This window comes from Neodiprion fabricii, chromosome 7 (assembly GCF_021155785.1).
Source record: "Neodiprion fabricii isolate iyNeoFabr1 chromosome 7, iyNeoFabr1.1, whole genome shotgun sequence".
Classification (NCBI taxonomy): domain Eukaryota; kingdom Metazoa; phylum Arthropoda; class Insecta; order Hymenoptera; family Diprionidae; genus Neodiprion; species Neodiprion fabricii.
Genome location: NC_060245.1, coordinates 3,980,778 through 3,995,004, shown reverse-complemented (window position 1 = coordinate 3,995,004; position 14,227 = coordinate 3,980,778). Strand labels below are relative to the sequence as shown.

General features: G+C 35.2%; 1 protein-coding gene and 1 long non-coding RNA gene across 9 annotated transcripts in view; one reads left to right on the top strand and one right to left on the bottom strand.

The window, feature by feature from the left end:
- LOC124186166 overlaps positions 1 to 14,227 on the top strand; it is a 155,320-nt gene that overhangs the window by 83,790 nt on the left and 57,303 nt on the right. For all 8 annotated transcript variants that reach the window (XR_006871581.1, XR_006871578.1, XR_006871580.1 and 5 more), the window contains one exon: positions 13,210 to 13,313. This is a non-coding gene — a long non-coding RNA (uncharacterized LOC124186166). The remainder of the gene's footprint in view (positions 1 to 13,209; positions 13,314 to 14,227) is intronic.
- LOC124186164 (B-cell receptor CD22) overlaps positions 1 to 14,227 on the bottom strand; it is a 113,999-nt gene that overhangs the window by 77,973 nt on the left and 21,799 nt on the right. The gene's annotated exons all lie outside the window — the stretch shown is intronic.

Genomic DNA, 14,227 nt, shown 5'->3' with positions numbered 1-14,227 from the left:
GAGAATTTTTCAACTTGTTTCTTTGCAGTTTTTTGCTATTTCTGATAGTGTACTTATAGGTTTTCAATACTTTTATCGCGATGTAATGTGAATTGTTATTGTTAGAAACGAATTCATTGAAGGAATAATTAATTTCCATGAATGTTACCTCCCTAAACGTATACGTGATTTACATAAATTGTAAGTTTTTGGGGTCGCTGATTACAAATCTGAAATTGGATTTAGAAAATTCAAGATGGTCGATCGAATATGGCCGACAAAAATTTCAAATTCGAATGTATCCGGAGAAAAAACTCTGTCCATGAGTTTTTGTTGTCGCTGATTACGAATCTGAAATCAGATTTTGAAAATTCAGTATGGCGAATCCCATTAGCTACTCCTCAAATCCCTGTACAGAGTTTTTTGACCGTATTCCATCGAATTTGAAATTTTTTTCCACCATGTTGGACCCGCCATCTTGAATTTTTGAAATCAGATTTCAGATACGTAATCAGCAATCCCAAAAACCAAATGATGTCATATTGTTGTAAAAGCTGACTCGGCACAATAATGTGCGATTCAACAAAGGGTTAGAAGGAGCTCGAGGAGTGGAAAATCGTTATCAATGGAATACCTCCGGTCACTTCTGACGTAGCGCTAAACACTCGGTACTCACTATTATTCTATTTCAACGACTTGCCGTAACGCCGCCACTTTGTCATACAATGCAAGGTGCGCGTCCGAGCCGAGGGGTTTAAATCTCGCCTGGTTACTGTAATCTGAAAATAAACTAAGAATGAGACAATCGTTCATCGTGAGGCGGTCGCTTGCACCTACATATATATGGGGCATTCCACGTCGATTCGACTTGGGTCGTAACGCTTTTTTTATACCGCTATTCCAGCTATAAAAAGCATTCCATCTTTTCTTCCAGATTTTTCCAACCTTCGCCGGCGCTCTCAACACTGAGAGAAATTTTTAGTTCCGGTTACCGGTCAGTCCTTAACTATTTTCAATTTTTACCACGATCAAAAAATATTGTTCTAGGTAGAAAATGAAAATTAGTTTTCTAGCCGTTAACGGAAACTCTAGTATCCGTTGCTATTCTTTCTCATTACGATCGCTGTTGATAGATTTTCTTGCAACCGTTGCGAAAATTTAACGCTCGTGCAAGAATAAATTGACGTTAAAGCCTTGTTTAAATAAAAAAGTAGAGTAAACCTCAGAAACTGATTTTGCGTTGCAATAACAAAAAAAGGATCGACGATAGCGCAAAATGGTTACGCGTACCTCGTTTTTCGCAATTCCAACAATATTCAAACAGTTTTTTTAACGATACTTGTCCCACTCAATTCTTCTAGTTACTGTAACAAATTAAATTTTTCTCGGTGAAAGCTCCTCAAATGACGATATATTGACAACGATTGCGCGATCTTTTTGAAAATTATGAAAGAGCAGATTAAAAAAAATTGAAAATGAATTAAATTATCAGTGTCTATTTCTACTCTTTAATACTTGCCAAGATATTGTTAAATAAACAATTCTATTCCTTCCTTTAAAATCCTCGCCAACAATAATTCACCGTACATTATTCATTTCCAAACATCATCGATCCTGAAAATGTCTCGCGCGATCGTTTTCGCACAGCATCCATTCATTTCCAACAGCGATATAAAAATCATTGCCGTATGATGATCCTCCCTCTTTTCATCTTTCCTATTTTTCTCAATTCTGCGAAGAAGAGAAAACAGAGAGAGAAAGTAAAGAACAACAAAAATAAAAAAAACAAAATGGAAAACTACGGATAAGCGATTAAGAATAAGAAAAATAAAAAAAATGGACAGAAATATGGGAAGAAAAAACGGAGAGAAAAAAAAAATTAGGCCGGAGAGCGGAGAGAGAAAAAAAACAAAAGGAAGGAAAACAGAGGGGATCGTCGTCCATAATTCCTTAGGCCCTCTTCTTATCTTCCCGATGGTCCCTGCGAGGTCTTAGCCGGCTTTATAGCCTCTTCGCAATAATTCGCTGTACATACTATTTTTCCCGTCCCTCCCTCTCCTCCCTCCTCCCTTCATCTCTCCGCCCTTAGCCGTTCAGCCCTCCCGTATAACGGCCGCGTTTTCTGATTAATCGGCATTCATTTCCGCCTTTATTTCCATCTTGTCAATTTCAAACGCTCCTCATCTAGATACGCAGCCTTAACGACGGCTCCTCCACTTGTTCTTGTTGTTTTTTTTCTTCTTTTGCATGTTCGTACTTTTATTTTTGTCAATTTTTAATAGTTTCCTTTTTTTCTCCGTTCTCTTTTATTTACCTTATTTATCACCGAAATTTCCGACCGCTTGTGCAATATCGCAATTCCGACGAAATTCCTCATCGAGTATAATTTATTAGACGCTGAGAAAATTTTCAATCGTTACGGTAACTAAAAATTTCTTTTAGTGCACGTAACCCAATGTACATATTATGATTAAACAATATCGTATTTAACGCGAGAATATTACGTTATAACCCGAAGAAAATGAAACCGATATATTACACGATTTTGATAAATCTGTTATTTTTCCAAGAAACGAATGAATAAATAATGATTACAGAATCGATAACGCGTGTGGAAGAAATTCTGAATTCCTTTAAAAACCTAGTTCAATTCTTTTCGAAATACTAGGTCTGAACCAAAATGTTTTGACCGAAACTTATCATTTCCATTCCCATGTCCGCGCGCGCTTTCCACCACGTCTGATACCCGGTATCTCTACCGATACCAGCAAGCCGCGGTAAGTTTAGACTCGATCGTCGTTAATCGTCAAAGATGGCGCTGATCGTTGGACGAATAGCGACAAATAACCGGGAATCGACGTTCGGACTCTCAGTCCGATCGAGTTTATAGTACCGATAACATCGCCGCGGATCGTCTCAGGTATACATTCACACTTTTCCCATCCTCTCAGTTAAGTCTCTGTTTATATACGCTCCAATTATAAACACCAATTTCACGCCACTGATCGTACACCTACACCTCGTACGCTCTTGACGCGACTTTATTAATTAATTAACTACTTAACAAGGGGTTTTTATGCCTCAGCGGCTTTTCCCCTGCGAGCCAATAAATTGCAATAACTGTCTTGGCTGAATCGAGTGTTTTATTACTTTATTTCTTTCCATATCTCATTCTCAAATCCTCATTTTTTTTTTTTTTTTTTTTACTATAGTATCACGGAAGCCCTCCATGTTGGAAAGTTTTCCGACTCTGCAAAATCTTGTGTCTCGAGATTTTCGTTGCTTTGTTATTTTCTTTGAAACAAAATAAATAAATAAATAAATAAAATGACAGTTGGAAAAAAAAAAGAACCGAAAACGTAAACGGAATTTTATTTCTGTTCGGTTTTCACCGGCCCACCTTGCCTGCCTGCTTAATCTGAATAATTGAATAGAAGTTGTCGCCTCCCGTTTGAACCTAATGCGATACTGTGTGCAGCTTTATACCGAACTTGGCTTTGTCGTCCGCACGCTTTTGTTCGTTCATTATTTTAAGCAGGGGAACCCTCGGCTCGCTAAGTGGCCCAAAGAGCTGAAGCGAATTTTCGGAATACGCGGAGGGAAATACGAATTTGCACTAGCCTCGGCGATATCGACTGAATTAATATTATTATTATTATTATTTTTCCGTTCTTTCTTTTCGACGAGAATTACTTTATCAAAATTTTCCATACGATCGTCATTACCATACTTATAGAATTCACGTTACACTGTGAAAAGTTGAAAAATTTCACGCAATTTTAGAAGAAACATTTGTGCGTGTAGAGGTTTTTTTTTTTTTTATTCATTGTAAAAAACGCAGTTCTTTCGTCGATTTTATTTTATTTATTTTTTTTTTTCTAAACGGATGCCGTAATGATTTTTATCGAACCGAGGATTGTTTTATTGTCAATAATATTACAGATTCTATGCACTAAAAAATAGCTAAAGTGATAAGTTTGTTTATCAAATTTGTTTGAATAGAGTTTTGAAAGTGTTTTAAAAAAAAAAAGAGAACCATCGTATCTTTTCGATCTCTTTTCCGATCTTATGTCTTTTTGTGCACGGATGCACGAATCTGATTGAATTATGATCGTTGTCAGATGACTGCAGAAGCGAAATTGAAACTAATGGAATTAATTGGAAGCAAATATTGGGACACTCTGGGTTCAAACGCGTCGGTATCTATGAATTTGTGTGCATTCAAGTTACAAAGCTCCAGCAGCGGTACAGAGTGTATGCATAACGTGTGACCCGGGGCAAAATCCAACCTGAAGTACGCTAATAAACCGTATTTTCAGCCCACGGGATGGCAAACTCTACGGGAAAATCAAACCTTGTGCGTGTGTCTGTGAATACGACTGTAATCTGATGGAAATAACAATGCAATAATTTTGTTAACAAAATTAAATTCTTATATAGGTTTTCAATTGTGCAGATATGCCAAATTCCGCGATAATTTGTGAATATTTTTTCTTTTCAGTCTGTTGGAATGTAATACAAATGATTCTAAGTAAACTAGAATTTTATTTCAGTCGTCGTATTAAAGGTCGGCGAAAAAAATTCTTACCTTAGTCCACGAATCGATTATTAATCGCATATTTTTCTTTCGAATTTCAGATGAAATGTTTTTATACTCTGTCTACTCGAGTTCTTGAAAATTGAATCACACGGTATTTTTAACCGACCGAAAATTATTCAAATTATTATTATTATCTTTTTTTGAATTGTCACGAGGTTTTATTTTTCCAAATGGAGAATAATTTCGAATGAATTTGAACTTTGAATTGATTTATCCTTTCATAATTCAAATATTTCGTACAGAAATTCAGGTTTCATTTGGTTAATAAATATTTTCAATTTCACTTCTACAAGACGTGAAGTCAGTCATAAATTTCAGCGTCGTTGAAATTTCGAAGTATCGATTCTGCGCAACCGATAAATTGAGGAAAAAAATCACGTAAATGTGTTAAAATAAATTATAACCGCGAGTTCTTCTTTCCGAGTGACCGATAATAAGGCGGCGAGTATTAGCATCGAAATCGGAACGCCCTATACGCGAGTATTATACGTGGATATGGGTATACGGAACTCGGAGAATATTGCCTGGATCCAAATAGCGGATATACGAAGCATCGCGTTTGGCAGGCACTCGCCTTCGAATTCTGCATAATATTCCTACGAGGAATTTAATTTTTCAATCTGAACGTACTCGACTCGATATGCGCATACACGTGCATAAATGTACGTATCGTACCTCGGCCAGGTATTGGAAATGTTTTTAAAATTCTTCTTCACCTTCAATTATTGACCAAGCAAATAATCCGAGGCTCTGCGTCTGCAGCTTCGGTGCCGTTTTGCCTTTTTTACTTCAAATTTTGAATCCTTATATCGTTCGATCAGACACTTGAGTTTTCAACAGATTTAACGTTTTTTCAAACCCGTTATTGAGTTTCGTGAGAAAGAAGCTTCAAAATTATTTGCTTTGGAAGTTTATATTTTTCAAAACTGCTTTATCAATTCTAGAGAAAATTGCGAATACTTATTACACCATTTCTGATTTTGTATAAAGAAATTTTCCGTAATTTTCCCAACTCCCAAACAGTACCCTAAATTTTTTTTAGATTTTATATTCAACTGATCAATTATTTATAAATATTAAGAGTGATTTTGAAAAGCACCTGTTTTAATATTCTGTATTTTCTATTACAAATATTTCAAAAGCGTGACGGACCGAGTTTTTTCCATTTCTTTTTCGACACTTTCAATTTTTTTGATCAACTAAAACATTGCTTGGACCATCTGCAGAGTTCCAAAAAAATCTCAAAACTTCTTTTCTTCGCTTAAAAAATTCCCAGACAAGTTTTATTACGGAGCGATATTTGTCTATTTTTTTAGCACATTCAGCTTTTTTTTTCTCACAACCTCATAACGAAATTAGCCTAGAAATTTTCGAAGTGAAAGAACCGAGGTTTGAATAATTCATTAAAAATTTTCAAATAGTTTAAAGAACGCTTAGATTAACCAAAAAAATTAAAAGTCCCCATCATGGGCCCGGTTTTGAAATTTTTGGAAAGAGTAAATACAGTTTCTGAGAATACTTTGAGAATTAAAAACAAATTTCCTCTTGAAAATTGCTCTTAATATCAAGCGATAATATACGAAATAAATAAATAATCTCAAAAAATTCAGGACAATGTTTCAGAGTTGGAAGAATCGTAGAAAAATATTCAAAGCGAATGAAAAATGGTGAGGGCCAGACGTCGGTCGGTTTCGCATGGAATCCACCCTACATAATACGATCACTGCTCGAAATTAATGTCTCTTCTGCATTTCGCCTTATGATAAAATGAATCGTTCTTGTTAGCGTTGGATTAGAGCTGAGTAGATGCGGCAACGTGATTGAAAAGCTTTAAGCTCCGAAAGAAGTTGAGAACGTCGTTTTGCCGGTTGCCTGCCTAAAATATGCGGTAGTTTGGCCCGCCTGGACCACGTTGTAAAAGAAATTTTTATGGAAAATCAGGGAATAAATCGTCGATGATAAATCGAGCCATTATAACTTTTCTCCATTCCCTGCATACATTTATACGTATACATTTATATACATACACACATATATGTATATATGTATAATGGAACACTCTAGTTGGATGTGAAAATTACTTTTTGCCACTGACAGCTCTCCGATGGAACGAAAACGAACAAATTGTCGATTTAATCCCGGTCTTCCATTTTTCCTCTACCTTTCAATTTTATCACCTTTGTCATGAATTTTGCAAAATTTTTTACTCCATGTTATTAATGTTTTCCTATCTATGCTGATTTTTTAAAACTAGAATTTGCAATTTGCTGTTTGACCTTTCTCTTAATTCCACCGTGATTCCAATACGTATTATTATTGTAGTAAATTTATTAGATGCCACGAATATTTCACAGTCGGATCATTACAACGATTTCTATGAACTTAATATATCAGCATCATCATTGATTGAATATTTGTAGAACTGATTTGATCGTCGTTTCGTTCTCCTGGTTTCAATATTTTTTGTTCATGGTAAATTAGGGATTCTCAATATTCTCCATTGCTTCTATTTTTTATTACGATTTATTGAAGCTTCGGGTAATAATTCGTAGAAGATTGAAATTAACTAGCAAAATTTTTTCACCGTTTTGGCGATTTCGGAAATATTGCGAAAAGCAACAAATTTGGAAAAGAAGTAAAAATTTGTAGCGGTTGCGAACATCGTCGATGATAATTTTTTCTTCTTCTCGTTCTAGAATCCATATTGATTTCAAAAAATTGAAGTCAACTATTGGGAAAACAAAAAAATTTATAATGGTTAGAAAAATTGTCGATGATAAATTTTATTTATATGTTTTTTAAATTTAGAATCCGGTACAATGGTTTGGATATAATACGATTACGTTTGTTCCTCGACAATTCCGAGTAAAGAAATCTGCATAACATTAGTCTATTTTCAAACACTGATAAATTACCTCATAAACATACAATATCCTACACTTGAAAGCTTGCAAGAAATTTCTTTGCGCAAGTTTATATACCGAAGATAAATTCCATCAGAATAAACAATCGAGAGGCTACAACGAAACTATCAAAAAGCAATAAACAGACGTGCTTTGTGTTCAGTTTCAACACCTAAGGCTGTGATCTCACAACACAAAATTGAGAAAATCCTTCATCACATTTTCAATGTAAACTAAACGATATATAAACTCAACACTTTCCGCTCCGGCAATATTTCTGAAAGTATCATAAATACGTTTTTAATCCCTTCGTAATTGGACTGGAAAAAAAAGGGGACAATTATCTCGATAATCGATTTTTTCATGTACAAACAATTCATTCCCTTTTGTTACTTTAATTTTTCACTACGCAATTTACCGTCCGAAACAAATCCTTACTTTAATTCCGCTGTTTTCTTTCCTCGAGATTTTCAAATCATCGAAAAGATTTATCATAAATACCTTTCAGAACGAACATAAATCTTGATTTTAATTCTTTATTTTTCTAAATCCATTTTTTTTTTTGTATTTATTTATACCATCGGTACGTCCTCGAGGACGTTTATATTAATCCAAGACCGAGGATGCTTCCGGTCGAAACCGGACGCGACTCGACTCTTTCTCGAGGCTGTAAAAACCAAGGGCGGGGGAGGAGGAGGAGGTAATAAATCGAATCTCGCACTTGTACATCGACAGAAGTCGGACTGAGTCTGAGGAAAGGGTTGATTTCGATGAAGATTATACGCCGTAGCCGCGTGAAAAAAATTAAAAAAAACGGAAGAAAAATAACGAACAAGAAGAGAACAAAGTTATGTAAATATGGCGCGTGCTAGAAGCAAACGAACGAAACGAACGAGGGAAGAAACGAAAGAGAACGAATCGAGCGAGGGTTAACGGCAGAGTTATTTTTACAGCGGTTTCGTTGAGAAACTCGCTTCCGTCAAGTCGCTATTTTGGTACCCAGATGTTGTTTTTTAACGACTTTTTTTTCCCCCCCTTACCTACCTTTCCACTATTTTTCTTCTTTCTTTCAATTTTTTTTTTTTGGTCTTTTTTGTTTTCTTTCCTCCCCCACCCTTTTTTTTCGTTTCTTTAATCCCGTTTTATTCTAATTTTCCCTTCAATTACATTACACCGGTAAACTCTTCTTCGGAAAGTTGTTCCGCAGCTTCAGAGTGTAGCAAGCAGCCCTTGATCTGATATATTTTATTCCTCCATTAGCGCAGCTGCAAGCAAACTCCTTGTTCTTCTGTCCCTTTTTATTCTCGTTCTCTTATTCTCTGATTATACACGTCGATTCGTGTTTCTTCACGAGTATTGGTATATACACCGATTCACTTGAGAAACCCGCCCGACGAATTGCAAACAAAATTCATTCCTCGCGCCGTTACGATTTTACGAACAAATTTTCACCCTCTTTTTCGCTACCATTTGTTCCCTCGATATTATTTCACCAATACTTGTTAAAGCCTTCCGGATATTCCGTAGGAAAATCTTTCTCGATGTATTGAATTTATCAATCGATTCCGGAAAGAGAAAAAAAAACAAAACAACGATGGTTCGTAAATTATTTATTTCGCTATTTTAGTTCAAGCGATAATTATTCACAATTTATTCGGTTTTGACGCGATTCGTTTCGTAATTCAAAGTCTCGACAATTTTTCAACGTAAAAAGAAAAAAAATTAAAAAATACTTTGACGCGTTAGGAAAATTAACAAAAGAAAAAACGTAAACCAAGCCACGTGTTACGTCATGTTTAATTCATCAGTTTTTTCTAGGGCGTGATGAGCCCTGATGGGCATTTTTGGCAGGAGTTCGAAATTGGCTCACGTCTAGTTACCAACGGAACATGTTACATTTCATAGGGTGTTTTTTTTTTTTTATATATATGCTTGGTAAAAATTGTAAACTACGCTACGTGCTAAGAATACGCGTTTAACGAGCTATATGACATATATGGATACCTCTGCCATCGGTATTTGACGTTATTTAAAATTAGCAAAGCTCATTCCGGATCAAGGCTTTGGGTGTGTCCCAAAAATCAATATTTATCATCCGGATATATAATTCTCACGATTCCCGCAGCTGCAGAAGAGTAAACAAAATCATGAACGGTAGAAATCTGTTATCTATATATCGATTCATCGTCATTATCGTCGTCTAGTTTTGTTTTTTTTTTTTTTTTTTGGCGTGCCTGAATAGCTAGAAAAATGAGAAAACAGAATTGTTGAAAAGTTATGAATTTTTAAATATTCCAGCAAAAATTATTTTTATGTACGATGGTCGAAATATAGAAAAATAAAGTTGAGAAATGAGTTAGATTCAAAGTCGATGAAATCTATTGGCGAGTTTTTGAAAATTCGATATATTGGGATATTTTCATATTCAATTAAAAAGAATCGAAGGGAGTGGAGGTGAAAACGTAGAAATATCAAAACATGGAAGAATCACGATATCGAATTTTTTTAAATGCTCAAATCTATTTTACCTAACATTTTTTGATTCAAAAAAGTCGTAGTAGAGAAAATCGAACTGTATAGTTTACCGGAAGAATTTCACTCGATATATTTTTGCGTTTTCAAAAATTTCATATTATGATTTTTCTATCTTCCGATTCTTGAGGTAGGATTGAAATTCTGATTTTAAAAACTTCCGAAAGCGCCAAATCCTGAATTTTTTAGTGGCAAAATTTGAAGTGAAGAAATTGAAGTTTCGAATAGTCCGAAACCCGACAAGTCAAAGTTCCGAAAGTGCAAAAATGAGAAGATTTAAAAATCTGAAACATCAAAATTTCTAATGATCTAAGATTTTTATTTTTCTCCGTCGTAACTTTACTTTTAGAAATTTTTCGCTATCGTAACGTTGAGCCCCGTCGTGTTTCCGGCCATTCGATAGTTGGTTGTTTCTCCAAAGTTTGATTTCTTCACTCCAAGTTTCGCCGCGAAATAATTCGAAATTAATCGCTTTCGGAACCTTTAAAATTCGGAACTTCGTCACACTTGAAATTTTAATTTTCACCCCGCCTCGTAGAATATTTCTCCCAATTTCAGTTTTCTCTCTCTCTCTCTCTTCTGTGGCTTGGAACATTTTCCGAGGAAAGGAGTGAAAATGCGACTCTTTTCCGAACGGGAATTACAAAAAGCTCGCGAGCCTCAATCCCACGATTCTCAAACCTTATCCGGAATTCTCTCTCGACTCTGGGAGAAGAAAATCTAGTCTGTTAACGACTGAGTAGACAATAACCGAGATACGGTGCTGCAAGGCTGTCCCCTAGGAACAGGGAGCTAACTCCTTGACGTCCCTCCAGAGAAGCCCGGCTTTCTGACTCCGAGTCTATTACCTCGGACCCCGGGAATAATAGGACTTCCTGGAGTCCGGCCTGCGCGTGTCTTCCTCAAAGTTAATATAGACAAACTATATAATACAACCAGCTTCCCTGTTCCCTTGTCCACGCCTCCCACAAGACCGTGAAAAACATGTTGGGAAACTGAGAACGGAAATTTCTACAAACATTTTCGTGAAAAATGTTACAATCCAAGTCATATTTTACAATATTTTATTTTCAGCTTCGTTTTTTTCAATTTTCAATTTCACTATCAAATTACATTGTTAATATATTACATTCCAAGTCAAATTTGAAAATATTTTATTTGCAGCTTCGTGGTTTCACTTTTTAATATTATTGTTAAATTATTACATTAAATTATTAAAATATTACATTCCAAGTCAAAGCTTACGGTATTTTATTTTGAGCTTTATTTTCTTATTTCTCGGATTCGTTTTTGCAGTGTTAAATTCAAAAATTCAACCGTAATCATTTTTTAATTTTTTTCATCATTTTTTCGGTTTTTCATTATACAAATAATCAACGAATATTTTTTATTTGTTAGTTTCATTTTTATAGGTTTCAAGTAGGAAAATTCTCAAACGATTGTTTTTCATTTCTCAGGTTCATTAACACAATTTTCCACTTCCAAATTCATCGACAAACATTTCTTATTTCTTGGGCCCATTTTGGCAATTTTCAGTATCAAAATTCATCATCGGACAGTTGAAATTTCTCAATTCATTCCTCGAGTTTTCAATTACAATATTCTAAAAACAAATGAAAATAAAATTAAAAAAAAATAAATTAAAAAAAAGTCGTATAAATTTCAGATTTTTTCAGTCACTCGTTTTTGGGATGATATTGAAAGATCTTGGACCAGACAATGAACAAACTGAATAACTCAAATTAATCTCAAAACGTAAAATATTGAGTGAAATTAAGGAAAAAGTTATTTCGGATGAAAACATAATTGCAAGTATGAAAAATTAGCATGTATAAAATCATTTGTAACGTGAACAGGAATGTGACGCCAATTTTTGTCCCGTCGCAAAATATTTGACAAGTTTTTGAAGGCAGAATTTTTCTCGCGCGATAGAATTCTTACTAATTTTCCGTTCACCTCGTTGCGCTAAAACGCGGTTTTATCGAGTTTCGCGGGTTTGCAGTGAATCTCGGTCCTCCGGGTCAACCCTACGGATAATTTAATACAATAAACTTTACCCTTGCACAAATTCGACGAGGGACTAGTCAAGGAAGGCTCTACACGTCCCGCCGCTCGAATCGCCCCCGTATTTCACATTAGCCGTTCAAAATCGAACGCTGTTGTTGGTAGAAACCAACCCGGCCTCCTTACCCAAAAACCTCCCCTGCAAAGTGCCAAAAGGATCATCCGCGGACCTCGTCGATTACCCGAACCGAAAATCTTAAATCCACTGTAAACAGGGTGTCAGGTAAAATCATACGAAGGACGAAAAAAGCTCCCGAAATTGCCGCCAGTTGCTGTGTAACAAAAAAAAAATTTCCAATACACTTGAAAACGGTTTTTGGTGTACTTTTTATTACCGAGGATTGATGCTTGTACCGAAAATTTCGGGGGGTTGTTTTTTTTTTCTTTTTTTTATCTCGACGCGGTAGAAAATAAAAGAATTATTGTTGTACAGGAACGAGGCTCGCCTGCACGTCTCCTGTCCCAGACATATTTTCAAAGGTGCAATGTCACGGCTGAAACATTAGTCAAATTTGTTAAGCTCGCCTCGGCTTCAGGGTATCAAGAGTGTTCATCTTTAGGGCAGAATTTCGTGATTGATAGCCTGGAGGTGTCAATAATAAACACGTTGCAGTAAAGCACAGCTGCAGCGAGTGGTTATGAAAAAACATTGTATAATGTTTGGTGGGGAGAATCAAATCGGATCAATTTATCAGAGTTCTATACGCGTGTTGTTTAATAGAAAAGAAAAACAGGGAGAAATCAGGAAATTGTGAAAATAAGACCGGAAGTTTTAGTCTGTCGAAGAAACAAATTCGTTCTTGTACAAAATACTACCGAACTTGAAGAAATACAATTTTTAAATTGCCCTTGAAATTTTGTTTCGTACGCACCGCTTTATACATTCCTCAGTGTATTTCAGTGTATATTATTACTTAATACCAAATCTTCGTTAATTTTTTTTTTTTTTTGTTTTTTTTTTTTTAGTACAAAAAATCTCAGGTCGTTTGTAAATTGATAGTCATACGGTAAGATTATAGTTACTAGGTAATATTGAAGATGTTGGTATTATCAGTGTGTGAAGAAATTTTCACTAATCAGCGGCATATTTTTTGGCAAGGATTACTAAAACAAAAAAAATTTAATTTTCAGGCTATGATACTTGGAAAATTCAAGGAAATTCAGACTCCCAAAAAGCATACGAATCCTGTAAAGAGAAGGCTGAAGTGGAGGATGAAAAACAGCGAAAATCAGGGGTAAGTGAAAAGATTCACAAAGCACGGGCGGATTTTCACCCTCTGACACGTTTTATTATTCTACCTGATTTGAAAAAAGGAGGAACGAAAGAAAACAAAAAAAAAAAAAACAACAGAGAAACAAAAATGAAACGCAATAAAAGAAAAGCTATTACGAAACGAAAATCTCCGCTTCGGATCAAAGGCGGCACTGCAGATTTTTCTTTTGATCCGAAAATCCGACACCTCATCCCTTAATTTCTCACCCTCGTGTAGGTGAATCGTTGGGAACAATTCCCGCGGATCAATCCCCCCCCCCCCCCCCACTCGCCCCTTTTTACGGCTCCCCCTTTTAGAAAATGATTTCGTCGAATTTATCATCACGGGTTTGCAGTTCAATCTGGGTACAAGAATCTCATGCACTGATTTACCGTACAGAATAATTCGAAAGGCGTTAAATTTGATGCGAAATATTCGTTCTTGATGAACACGAGAAATAGATTTTTAAGTGCGGTTTAGTTAACGTCAATGAACATTTTGTATCAATCACTAATTATCTGGGGTGAGCCAGGATAATTTAGCTATTAAATTATCATTTGGTGAATTATTTTTAAATATTGGGAGTGATTTTGGAAATGACCTTTTTTTAAATTCTCGAAAAATTCTCGAAAACTGTATTATTTTTATGCCAAACATATCACAACTGTTCTAATTTTTTTTTTTTCGTCGCTTTTGATGTTTTTAACCATGTAAAAAAATTCTTTAAACTTCTGTTTTTTATTTAGAATATGTTTAGTTACTGGTTTTATTTATTAAGTTGATGAAAAAAAGTTGAATGCGCCAGAACAGAAACAGATAAAAGTCGTTCGATAATTGAATAGGTCTAGAAATGTCTGGAATAGAAGATGCAGTTTTTGAGAATTTTAAAAAACGTT